The sequence below is a fragment of the Salvelinus namaycush genome, chromosome 3 (assembly GCF_016432855.1).
Source record: "Salvelinus namaycush isolate Seneca chromosome 3, SaNama_1.0, whole genome shotgun sequence".
Taxonomy (NCBI): Eukaryota; Metazoa; Chordata; class Actinopteri; order Salmoniformes; family Salmonidae; genus Salvelinus; species Salvelinus namaycush.
In genome coordinates, this window is record NC_052309.1 from 27,687,135 (window position 1) to 27,701,600 (window position 14,466).

Genomic DNA, 14,466 nt, shown 5'->3' on the forward strand with positions numbered 1-14,466 from the left:
ACGCTGCGCTTTGGTCCTCCTCTCCTTCTACCGACGGAAGCCATTACAGTTAACTATTCGGGGCTGCTGTCCTGCAGGTTTGTAGCTGCGCTAAAACGGTGCGAACAGCGTGGACCGGTTGTCACTAGACTCGTTGAGAAGTTCGCGGCCTTGGCTCAAAAGGAGTGATAGTACGGAATGAGTTTACAGAGGCATGGGGTGCCGTTTTTTCGGGAGACATCCTGTATGCGGTATATTTGATTTAGATTACAAAGGTAGTGGTTTCAAACAACAGGTGGTGCGTCGAGACAGTATTACCCTTTTGATTTCCTACATCCTCAGGGATATAACACCTAGATGCTGTGTCCGATGTACATCTATAGACCTGGGGCGGGGGCACCTTTAGGATATGCGTTGCTTTGAAATATCAATGTTTCAACCCCTGGGGGTCGGGCTAGACATATCTATTCTTTCTGGGCTGTTTGACTTTTTAGCCCCCACATCCTCTGGATAAGGGGGGGGAGGGGGTGAGCTAAATTAGGTTTTGAAAGGCATATGTGTTAATGAATTCTTAATTTAAAAACATATATATATTTTTTTAATCTCCACTGGATATGTAGCCTACAGATACCTCACTCGTCACCAAGCGAGGAAGATTTCTCAACAAATGCAGTGAGTATTATGGCTTGGATAGGTCGAGGCGGAGGATAATGAAATTAGGGTGGTGGACAAAGTCATGTAAGCAACAAAGTGAGGTAGTTTGTGCGTACAATCAGATTGAATGGTGCGAATAATTAGCTATATTGTATGCAGAGACTGAGGGATAGGTGAGGCAAGGTTTTAGATAGAATTGGTTATCATAAACTATGGAGCGAGACATGATTATCTAGGTTTATGCTTTGCCGCCATCTACGTTACGTGGGTGGACCAGTTATGTTACGTGGGTGGACCAGTTATTGCTCTTCTTCCAAAACGTGGTTACATATATAAACTTCAAGTATTACTAACTATACAGTATATTCCTAAGAAAAGTCAATGTAATGTAACAACCCAAATCGTACCCTTTAGTCTACAGTACTCTACAGATTAGGCTAAAGGTTGTTGGCTTGGGAAAATATGATTTGATTGAAATAATCAAATCATATATTTCCTGTCCAACAACCAATTGGCCAAATGATGAAACATAATTGTGAGAATGCATTACAAATCAAGGAATAACAAAAGTTGATTACATATTTTTCATTTTCTGTTTTACTTCAGAAATGGAGCCCAGGAGTCCATTTCCAAGGGGTTTATTTTATTCAACTGATAAACTTGTGTTTGCCCCCCATTTATTGATAAATCCCCCATCATAGTAATATTTCCTCCATCATATCCCTCCACGATACCTTCCCCCATTTGACCCCCCATGCACCTGAAAACCCCCCACAAAATAAAATGAACCCCCCCATAAACCACACTAAAATGGTTTCAACCATTTATGGCAACCCTGTTTGTGCTACGGCTAGGCAGTAGGATTGTATTTGGGTGATGATCTGTGAGGTTATAACATATTATTTGCTTTGTGATTGGTCAAAAACTGTAAACAACTTGTTAAGTCATGTGCATCGGTTCTTGTATATAGTTTTCATAGTTCCCAGTTGTTTTGAATGCGACATTATAGTGAATGGCATTCTGAGATTGGGGAGTTTTCTCTTGTAAAACGTAAACAAACATGGCTGCCATCATAAAGAATTTAGCTGCTGTAAGCTTAGCTGACAAGCCACACGGTCCCGTGTGGCTCAGTTGGTAGAGCATGGCGCTTGCAACGCCAGGGTTGTGGGTTCAATTCCCACGGGGGGACCAGGGTTCAATTCCCACGGGGGGACCAGGATGAATATGTATGAACTTTCCAATTTGTAAGTCGCTCTGGATAAGAGCGTCTGCTAAATGACTTAAATGTAAACTGAACAACATTTCTGAACAACATTCCATAAGTCCCTTGTGCTCACCAGAGATGTGGTACATTGTAAACAAGTCTAGCTGTTAGGTCGCTAACTTATGTTAAGTTTTTTTGTCAGCGAAACCTGTTATTTAGATAGGTTTATGGAATGAGTTTGGCTGTGGAGGGGTTCAGTGTGATGCTTGGATGATGAAGTTTGCATTTATCTTTTACAATAAACGGTACAATTGAGGAATAAAGTTTAAGACCTTTATTTTTCATCAGTACAAAAAAAAGATGTAGATGCTGTTCAGACAACAATGGTGTTTAGACGCCTGTATTGTGTCATACGTTCTGTTGCTATTGTTCCAATCACATATTTGAGATCGTACACTGCATGGACCACTCAACAATGATCACAAATACGTGATCGTACGTACCAAAGGGTTAACAGCTTCTACCCCCAAGCCATAAGACTGCTGAACACTTAATCAAATGGCCAACCGGACTATTCCATTGACACCCCCCCCCCCCCTTTGTTTTTACACTGCCGCAACTCGTTGTTTATTATCTATGCATAGTCACTTTACCCCTACCTACATGTACAAATTACCTTGACTAACCTGTAAGCCCCGCACATTGACTCAGTACCGGTACCCCTCTAACTGTGAATGATCGGCTATGAAAAGCCAACTGACATTTACTCCTGAGATGCTGACCTGTTGCACCCTCTACAACCACTGTGATTATTATTATTTGACCCTGGTGGTCATCTATGAACGTTTGAACATCTTCGCCATGTACTGTTAGAATCTCCACCCGGCACAGCCAGAAGAGGACTGGCCACCCCTCAGAGTCTGGTTCCTCTATAGGTTTCTTCCTAGGTTCCTGCCTTTCAAGGGAGTTTCTTCTCGTCACCGCACTTCTACATCTGCATTGCTTGCTGTTCGGGTTTCTGTATAGCACTTTGTGACTGATGTAAAAAGGGCTTTATAAATACATTTGATTGATTGATTGAGATGTGCAATGTATTCACACTTGATCTCGGGAAAGTGCTTTGGCTCTCGTCGAAGAGAGAAGTCTGTCCAGCTCAGTAAAGTCTCAAACCTAAATTGTCAACAACAGTGAAATGGGCTACTCCCTATGTGAATTAATGAGGAGGCGGAAAACACCTCAATTAAAACTGTTGTTAGAAAATAAAACTTGTTCAAAAATCATTTGAAATTGACAAGTTGTAACATAGCTTATACATAATAAGAAGGCAGCATGCCTTGGTTTGAGGGCAGCGCAGGTTAACTGTCCTGTTGCGTAACAATAACATTTTGAAACAGTGAGTGCATTCTGACATCATGCGCATAAAAAAACTCACAGAGATGCCCCCTAAGAATCCTGACACTTGACTACTTGTTGGTGTGTTCTCAGGGTGTCATATGATGGATGGATAGAAAGATGGAGCAACTCCTACTGGGGGGGAGGAGCATTAACAGTATAAAGGACAGTCACCTCTCGCCCAGTAAGGACTTCATCACCGTCTGCTCAGATAGGTAGATAGTAATTTACAACTAATATTGTTACTATGGGCAATGCTAAATAAAGTAGCAAAGTAATACAAGACTAAATTGACTATGCTGTGTAGATGATCAATGATAAACTCATTGTGAATAGCTCTCATAGTTATTAGGTGACTAGGGGACTGTAAACAGGTCTCTCTCTAAAGCATGTGTGTTCTGAGGAGGTTCCTCCTGTGCTATGCTTTTTACAGGACTCTGATGTTGCGCATGGAGAACGTTTCCTACGTGGCCCTGAGGCAGCCCATCGTGTTTGAGCTGGAGGGCTTTGAAGTGCCTCGGAGCTATGGTTACCCCCTGTTTGCCCTGTTCCTGGCCATCTACTTCCTGGTGCTGCTGGGGAACGGGGTTGTGATGAGTGTGATTGCAATAGATAAGACGCTACACAAGCCTATGTACGTGATGGTGTGTAACCTGGCTGCCTGTGACCTGCTGGGAGGAATGGCTGTGATGACTCAGCTCATGGTCATCTTCCTGACGGGGGAGAAGAGGATTCCATACAACAGTGCCTATGCTCAGGCCATCTGTGTTCACACGTATGGTGCAGCTGTACAGACCATACTGTCAGCCATGGCCTATGACAGGTATGCAGCAGGTCATGGTAGATGAAAATGTCTCACAGTGAAGTAAACCTCTGCCTAGCTGTATTCGTCTATGGGAGAGTGAAATGTTCTCTCAGGGCCACATTTATTAAGTGGTTTTCACAAGTGCAAAAATTGAATCTGTTGTTGTTAAGAAGGAATAATATTAATAGTCGTAAAATAATGCATTATAATCCAATTACAGGTATGTGGCAGTGTGTGAACCATTGAGGTACCATGCGATCATGACAACGGCCCACATGGTTTTTGTGATCTTGCTGGCCTGGGCTGTAGCAATCATCCTTATAGCTGTGCTCTTTGCTTTGAATGTGGGTACTCCACTATGTGGAACCTACATCAGGCATGTCTACTGCAGCAACCGCTCCATCCTGAACCTGGCCTGTGTGCCCACCCCCATTAACGATATCTACGGCAAGTTTGTGTAAATGAGGATTGACCCCCGCCATTATGTTATATCACTGTAATTATGAAGCATTGGTTGTTTTTTTAATCTTGTTTTGTCATTCACATTTTCTTTCCTATGACTTGTATTATGACTTCTTCATCTCATTCCAGGTTTGTGCATCACTTGGGTTCTCAGCAGTGGTTCCTTCCTCATCATCTTTTTCTGCTATACCAAGATCCTGTCAGCCTGTCTGATGAGGAAGAGTGACAAGGGCAGTCGTAGTAAGGCCTTACAGACCTGCGCCACTCACCTGGTCATCTACGTGATCTACGAAATTGTCAGCCTCACCATTATCCTCAGTAACCGCTTCCCCCAGGTCCCAATGAACATCAAGAAGTTCTGCACTATCCTGATGTTCATAGTTCCCCCTCTAATTAACCCTATTATCTATGGACTTGTCACTAAAGAGTTACGCACAAGCATTATAAAGCTGTTGAAAACACGGGTCGCACCCAAACTGTAAAATGTTTGACAGTTTACTGTGGCATCCCCACCGTACCCATCGTTCCAGATAGAGAACATGCATATAATAATAACAGAGGTCATCTAACAGGTTGCAGGAAAAAAAATATGGGCAATGTAAAAGAAATCTGAATTAAGTGCATTTACTGTAGTGGCCTCCAGTGGGTCCCCAAAGTGCTGTACAGTATGGCTTAGTGAGCATTGAATGTGTAGTGGGCTTGTAGTAGGAATACAGTATTTGTTTGGAAAAAATTATAATTAAAGTTACATTCAATTTCTGCTCCCAGAAAGAGATAGCAGATAATACAAGCATGATATGATGTGTGTCTCTAGCTCATGCTGTTTAATTTCCATGGTGGTTAGAATATGACACATGACTTTGTTGTGCCATTGTGAATTTGTGTAGCTGTTACATTTGTTTTGTTATACAGATGACAGCATGTTCAATGTGAATAATAAGTAAACATACATGATACCATTGATTGGGAATGCCTACTTTAAAAAAATATATATATTTTTGCAGCCCTTATAATAATATACAACTGAAACACAATTTTCTTGATTTGCACCACGTAATAATATGAAATAAGGCATGAAGGGACTATGAAGTGTGGCAGGTAGCCTAGTGGTTAAGAGCATTGGGCCAGTAGCTGAAAGGTTTGGATCCCCAAGTCGACTAGGTGAATAATCTGTCGATGTGCCGTTGAACAAGGCACTTATAGCGCATTCAGAAAGTATTCAGACCCCTTGACTTTTCCCACATTTTGTTAAGTTACAGCCTTATTCTAAAATGGATTAAGATCGTTGTTCTTCACCCTCAATCTATACACAACACCACATAATGACAAAGCAAAAACAGGTTGTAATTATTTCATGCGCATTTATAAAAACATAAAAAACTGAAATATCACATTTACATAAGTATTTAGACCCTTTACTCAGTATTATGTTGAAGCACATTTGGCAGTGATTACAGCCTCGAGTCTTCTTGGGTATGACGCTACAAGTTTGGCACACCTGTATTTGGGGAGTTTCTCCCATTCTTCTCTGCAGATCCTCTCAAGCTCTGTCAGGTTGGATGGGGAGCGTCGCTGCACAGCTATTTTCAGGTCTCTCCAGATATGTTTGACGGGTTCAAGTCCGGGCTCTGGCTAGGACACTCAAGGACATTCAGAGACTTGTCCTGAAGCCAATCCTGCATTGTCTTGGCTGTGTGCTTAGGGTCGTTGTCCTGTCGGAGGTCCTGAGCATCAGGAAAAGGTTTTCATCAAGGATCTCTCTGTACTTTGCTCCGTTCATCTTTGCCTCGATCCTGACTAGTCTCCCAGTCCCTGCCGCTATAGAACATCCCCACAGCATGATGCTGCCACCACCATGCTTCACAGCAGGGATGATGCCAGGTTTCCTCCGGACGTGACGCTTGGCATACAGGCCAAATATTTCAATCTTGGTTTCATCAGACCAGAGAATCTTGTTTCTCATGGTCTGAGAGGCTTTTAGGTGTCTTTTGGAAAATTCCAAGCGGGCTGTCATGTGCCTTATACTGATGAGTGGCTTCCGTCTGGCCACTCTACCATAAAGGCCTGATTGGTGGAGTGCTGCAGAGATGGTTGTCCTTCTGGAAGATTCTCCCATCTCCACAGATGAATTCTGGAGCTCTGTCAGAGTGACCATCGGATTCTTAGTCATCTCCCTGACCAAGGCCCTTCTCCCCCGATTGCTCAGTTTGGCCTGGTGGCCAACTCTAGGAAGAGTCTTGGTGGTTCCATTTAAGTATGATGGAGACCACTGTGTTCTTGGGGACATTATTTGGTGCCCTTCCCCAGATCTGTGTCTCAACACAATCCTGTCTAGGAGCTCTACAGAAAATTCCTTCTACCTCATGGCTTGGTTTTTGCTCTGACATGCGCTGTCAACTGTGGGACCTTATATAGACAGGTGTGTGTCTTTCCAAATCATATCCAATCAATTGAATTTACCACAGGTGGACTCCAATCAAGTTGTATAAACAACTAAAGGATGATCAATGGAAACAGGATGCACCTGAGCTCAAACTTTTAATTTCATGTCTCATAGCAAAGGGTCGGAATACTTATGAATATAAGGTATTTCTGTTTTTGTTTTTTATAAAACCTAGTTTTGGTTGGTCATTGTGGGTTATTGTGTGTAGATTGATGAGGACAACAATTATTTCAATCCATTTTAGAATAAGGCTGTAACATAACAAAATTTGTAAAAAGGGAAGGGGTCTGAATACTTTCAGAATGCACTGTGTCATGACTGTCATGTGAGGATCACAATGGGTCAGATCAGCTTTGCAATGACTGACAATAACCAGACCCTCTCCCACCTGCGTAGGGGGGAGGAGGGCACTGGCCGTTTTAACACCTCCACATCCAGTCGTAAATTAAGCAGGAGAGGACTCTCTCTCTACCCTCCAGTATTGGCTAAACGAAAGTCCCCTTGTCTCCAGAGACTTTTACCCGCCTAAAACTCTAACGTCTAAAAAGTGGATAATGGAACCACAATTCTAACATTAAGAATGTGGGGAATGGTCAGTGGGGAGATATGGAAAACGAATGCCATATGGTTGATTCTTTTGTGATGTCATTAAAAATCTTATGGAGGAAATATTGTAAGTTGGAAAGTATGGCCATTACAGGTATGAGGTTTCATCCGGTGCGTTGAGCATATAATATGAAAAGTGATTAAGGTATTTGTGTTAAGATAGGAATGTGATTTTAGTTTTCTAATGAGGTAATCGTTTTTGATAATATTTTACACAGTAACTAGCCATGCCCCGAGTGAGCTCAGAGAACTTGTCAGCATGACGGAACACCCTTTTTGCCCAAGAGTACATAAAGGCTTGGAAGAGAAATCAACCAGGAAATGTGAGGCGGAGAGCTATACGTTTGAAATGGTTGAAACTTTCAACCTCATCACGAGGTGAAGAAAATTAACTCGCCTACCAGACCAGGACCCTGCCAGTCTGCAGCTGCACGTGTACAGTGATTAGGAACTTTGACTATCTACCCGAGGTGGAGAAAGGAGAAGCTCACCTCAGACAATCACTGGTACAGCTAAGTAGCTGTTCTGAGGAATGAACAACCCATGGAGACCTGACAACTAAGAAGAAGGACATTGTGACCTCTGGTGGACTATCAGAGCATGTACAAGTGGGCAGCGGAAAGGCCCAACAAACCCTTTCCAAGAAGGCTTGGTTTCGACAGAGATAAACGACGAACGAAGGCATTTCACACGTAAATACTTTCATGATTTCTTACTCCAAACGGGCGGCGGTTCGTGTGCAAAGTATATGATTCATGTGAGAATAGTTACAGAATGTGTCCACGATAAATGTCCCTTTTTCTCGATCTCTCTCTTTTCCCCACCCCTCTTCATTCGTTGTGTATAAGCCACCATATTTTGTCAGTCCAATAGGGACCTTTGTCTCATGTTATAAATGTGTTTCTATTCTGTGTTATTATTTAGTTAACTAGTAAATAAATCATTAAACCAATTTGTGTAGTACTGAATAATGAGCAAGGCTGGGAGTTTGGCAGATGCGTGAGGGTACGACTGTTCAGAATGATGATGATATGATCATTTTTATTGTATTTTTTTATTTAACCTTCATATAATTCTTAGGGCTAGGCCCCTTTTTTCTCAATTTCCGCCTGAATGACGTGCCCAAAGTAAACTGCCTGTTGCTCAGGCCCTGAAGGCAGGATATGCATATAATTGGTACCATTGGAAATAAAACACTTTGAAGTTTGTAGAAATGTTAAAATAATGTAGGAGAATATAACACAATAGATATGGTAGGAGAAAATCCAAAGAAAAACCAACCGGAAATTGTCTTTTTTTGAGAGCCCATGCTCTTACAATGGAAAGTATAGGAGCACACTGAACTCTAGCTCCCAGGATGCAATTCCTATGGCTTCCACAGGGTGTCAGCAGTCTATGTTCAAAGTTTCAGGCTTGTAACTTCCAAAACTAATAAGGAATATTAGTTTTAGTACAGGGACACAGTCTTGGAAATGTGTGTATGCGCGCACGACGAAGACAGAACGCACCTGTATCCTATTGAACATACTTCTTTCCGTAACAAATATTATAGTTTGATTACATTTTAGGATATCTGAGGAGTAAATACAAACTTATTTTGATTTGTTGTAACAAAGTTTAGGAGTATATTTTCGGATTCCTTTCTCTGCATGTTGAACGAGTGGATTACTCAAATCGATGGCGCCAACTAAACTGACTTTTTGGGATATAAAGAAGGATTTTATCTAACAAAACGACACTACATGTTATAGCTTGGACCCTTTGGATGACAAATCAGAGGAAGATTTTCAAAAAGTAAGTGAATATTTAATCGCTATTTGTGAATTTATGAAACCTGTGCCGGTGGAAAAATATTTTGATGTGGGGCGCCGTCCTCAAACAATCGCATGGCATACTTTCGCTGTAATGGCTACTGTAAATCGGACAGTGCAGTTAGATTAACAATATTTTAAGCTTTTAACCGATATAAGACACTTGTAATTCATAATTATAATTTTTATGATTATTTATTTGAATTGTGCGCCCTCCAGTTTCACCGGAAGTTGTCCCGCTAGCGGGATGCCTAGCCCCATTTACTAGTCAAGTCAGAGGTAAGAGGTTATGATTAATATGTTGACTGTTTTTGTGGATGTTGTAGGTAAATTCGGGAGATGGTAACTCTTTAAACAACTTCTTCCGAATTAGTTAAAATACAGTAAGTCTCTCCACAACACACTGGAGAACTTGCTTCAATAATAAAAAAGCTTTCACTTATTAGGAACCATATTCACAAAGCATCTCAGAGTATGATTGCTGAACTAGGATTAGGTTTGAGTTTCAGATCATCATTTATAAGATTACATGGACAGAGGGGATTTGATCCTATATCAGCACTCCTATTCTGAGATGCTTTATGAGTTCGGGCCCAGATCTTCTCATATCAGTGAACATCTGAGAGAAAGAAGGAAATGAGGAAGGAAAATAGGAAGGAAGAAATAAAGGAAAGGAGGGGAAGCGAGATGACTCTGCTGTTTCAAAACACATTTGTTGATCAGGATTGCATCTTGTTGCTGCAGTCGGACTAATGAGTACCCCAGTCACTGGCATAGAGCCACTAATCACACCATGAAACACCAAGGGGTTAATGAGGACTCTAAGGACACAGACTCCTCACCTCCTCCATACAGCTACTAGTGACTCAGCACTGGGCAGAAACTCACTCATTGTCCAGCCAATTAGACTAATCAACTAAAGTTCTACATTCTGAGTTTAGAACTGACTGACTAACATCAGACCATGGCTTTGATCTCATGTCAGGGATGCTGTATGATGATGTAAACCTGACAAAGACCCTTACAGGTCAAAATATTGTTAATAAACTTTGGACGCATGCTCTCATTCAAAGATTTCTTTATTTTTACTAATTTCTAGAATAATAGTAAAGACATCAAAACTATGAAATAACACATATGGAATCATGTAGTAACCAAAAAAGTGCTAAACAAATCAAAATATATTTTAGTTTTGAGATTCTTCAAAGTAGCCACCCTTTGCCTTGATGACAGCTTTGCACACGCTTGGCATTCTCTCAACCAGTTTCATGAGGTAGTCAGTCACCTGGAATGCATTTGAATTCACAGGTGTACCTTGTTAAAAGTTAATGTGTGGAATTAATTTTGTATTCTTAATGCGTTTGAGCCAACCAGTTGTGTGGGACAAGGGTGGTATACAGAGATAGTCCTATTTGGTAAAAGACCAAGTCCATATTATGGCAAGAACATGTCAAATAAGCAAAGAGAAACGACAGTCCATTTGTACTTTAAGACATGAAGGTCAGTCAATACAGGACATTTCAAGAACTTTGAAAGTTTCTTCAAGTGCAGTCGCTTGAAAAACCAACAATCGCTATGATGAAACTGGCTCTCATGAGGACCACCACAAGAATGGAAGACCCAGAGTTACTTCTGCTCCAGAGGACAAGTTCATTAGAGTTACCAGCCTCAGAAATTCCAGCCCAAAAAAAAGCTTCACAGAGTTCAAGTAACAGACACATCTCAACATCAATTGTTCAGAGGAGACTGTGTGAATCAGGCCTTCATAGTCGAATTGCTGCAAAGAAACCACTACTAAAGGACACCAATAATAAGAAGAGACTTGCTTGGGCCAAGGAACACGAGAAATGGACATTGGACCGGTGTTAACCTGTCCTTTGGTCTGAAGTCCAAATGTGAGATTTTTGGTTCCAACCGCCATGTATTTGATAGACGCAGAGTAGGTGAATGGATGATCTCCGCATGTGTGGTTCCCACCATGAAGCGTGGAGTAGGTGTGATGGTGTGACACTGTTGGTGATTTATTTAGAATTCAAGGCACACTTAACCAGCATGGCAACCACAGCATTCTGCAGCGATACGCCATCCCATCTAATTTGTCCAGAATATATTTATAAAATATAAAACTTGAACACATTATAGAACATGGCATATATTTAAAAATATCTGTTAATTTAATATACTTTTTGCTTTTCTTTACCTCTGGTACCTTAGCATTAGGTCGCCAAAGTGGAGTTTGAATGCAAAAGTTAAATAATTGAGTTGTAGTTTAAAATAAATTGTGCAGCTCTTGAGGTATAGCCTACCTGTCACTTACAAAACATAGTACGTTTAGCTGTGTGTATTTCAAAAATAGCCCCAGGCCGCCTTCAACTGACAGAGCAGCCGTTGCAATTTAGAATTTTCTTCTGATGAAGGAGAAGAACAGCAGTCACCACCAAAAATCTTTTTCATGGCTAATGGCATTTCATTTGATTGTATTTTCATAATATTGGTCCATCTTGGTACATATTTGTAGTAAGTACACTCATCATGAGAACACTCTTCTGGTCTTGGTGGATGGAATATTGAAGCACCGTTAGGTGCAGCTCGTTGCATTTCTTGCAGGGTCGTCTGAGGTGGCAAGCCTCTAGTTTTTGGGATAGTCCGCACTTCCAACACTGTTGTCTATCCATTATCCACTCAATGATCTGTCCTGTGTTCAACTTCTTGAACTCGGGACAGACGGTGAGGTAGTGTTTGATGTCACAGTGAGGAGAGTATGGCTTGGAAGGGGGATTGGATGATGCAGGCTCCTAAGAGCTGGGGTCTTTGCTAGAGTTGAAATAGATCGAAGTGTATCTCTCCTTTGGTCTAGAAGAGGCACGCTGGTTTTCTTTGCTGGCACGGGCATGTCATATTTGTAGAGGGCCGCAGCTCTCCCACTTAACCTGGGACTTCCTCTGCAACCAGGCTGCCAGGTCAGATAAGGTGTACGTTTGGTCCGTGCCTCTCTAGAGAATGCTGTGAGTAAAGCAATACTCTACGATGGAATTCCGGTAGGTCTGTGGCATCTTGCTTAAGAGTCGGTCGACATGAGATCCGCATCTGAACATCTGAACTTGCTCATCGTGTTGTCTAGGACCATTTGGAGGAGGGCAAAGTCACTCTCTCTGCCACTCTCAAAATGGGGCAACAACGGCTTTGGGATGCCATGTGAGGAGGCAATCAGCTGTCCATGCAAAGTGGCAAAGCAGGCTTTGGTAGGGTGATGTCTGGTCCGGAGGAGTGTATGGCGCTGCTGGATTGGGATAGGGCATGCCTAGGCCCGGAGGGGAGTAGTGTTCTGCTGGAATTGGATAACCCAGAGCGATGTAGGGTGCTACTAGGGCTGTTACGGTGACATATTACCGCCACACCGGTGGTCATGAGTCATGACTAATAGCCTCCAACACTCTACTCAGCAAATTGAATGCAGTCTATCACAGTGCCATCAGTTTTCTCACCAAAGCCCCAAATACTACCCACCACTGCGACCTGTATGCTCTAGTTGGCTGGCCCTTGCTTCATATTCATCGCCAAACCCACTGGCTCCAGGTCATCTATAAGTCTTTGCTAAGTAAAGCCCCCCTTATCTCAGCTCACTGGTCACCATAGCAGCACCCAACCATAGCACGCGCTCCAGCAGGTATATTTCACTGGTCACCCCCAAAGCCAATTCCACCTTTGACTGCCTTTCCTTCCAGTACTCTGCTGCCAATGATTGGAACGAATTGCAAAAATCACTGAAGCTGGAGACTCATATCTCCCTCATTAACTTTAAGCATCAGCTGTCAGAGCAGCTCACAGATCATTGCACCTGTACATAGCCCATCTGTAAATAGCCCATCCAACTACCTCATCCCCATATTGTTATTTATTTATTTATATTTTTGCTCCTTTGCACCCCAGTATCTCTACTTGCACATTCATCTTCTGCACGTCTATCACTCCAGTGTTTAATTGCTAAATTGTAATTACTTCGCCAGTATGGCCTATTTATTGCCTTACCTCCCTAATCTTACCTAATTTGCACACACTATATATACTTTTTTTCTATTGTGTTATTGACTGTACGTTTGTTTATTTCATGTGTAACTCTGTGTTGTTGTTTGTGTCGCACTGCTTTGCTTTATCTTGGCCAGGTCGCAGTTGTAAATGGGAACTTGTTCTCAACTGGCCTACCTGGTTAAATTAAGGTGAAATAAAAAATATTAAAACATGACCGCAGTCAAATTCCACGTGACCGTTTAGTCACGGCTTCTCCAAGCTCTGTTGCTGCTGATGGTCATTTGTAGCCTACCAAACTTGCTAACTGTTTGGTACTCAGATCTCTATTGTCCCTCTAATCACTCTGACATCAATGCAAATGTGATGGAAAATCTCAAATTAAGCACATTCCTTCTCTTTACAACAGGAGTATAGCCTACCTGTAACGTAGGCGCTGGGAGCCGAGAAGCAGGTGCCGGTGGTAAGTTTAATATAACAAGAGAATTGGAACGATACAACGTAGGAGTAGCATCTAGACATGAACAACAGAAAATAATACTGCCTAGGGAAAGAACCTAAGGGAGTGCCAGAAAAAAGGGGAGCTAATGAGTGAGATAATGGAGTCCAGGGGGGGGCGGAGGGGTGTCGTGGGGGACAGCATCAGCCAGGGGACCAGGAACCACCGGCCTGAGAAGGGAGACATGAAAAGAAGGTGAGATACGGCAGTCACTGGGAAGCTATAACCTATACGTCACCTTGTTGACCCTCCAGAGAACATTGAACGGCCCCACAAACCGGGGGCTCAGCTTCTTACATGGCAGGTGGAGTGGGAGGTTCCTGGTAAAGAACTGGGCCCCGCGCAGCTGTTCGATGGCTACCAGCACCAACGGGTGAGGGTAACGGTACTTGGTGGTGATTTCATTGAGTCCTCTGTAATCAATACATGGACGTAACCCTCCATCCTTCTTGGCCACGAAAAAGAAACCAGCCGACGCAGGAGAAGTGGATGTGCGGATGAAACCTCGTTGGAGCGCCTAATTGATGTACTCCTCCATGGCCTGGGTTTCAGACCTTGACAGAGGGTAGATGCGTCTGCATTGGG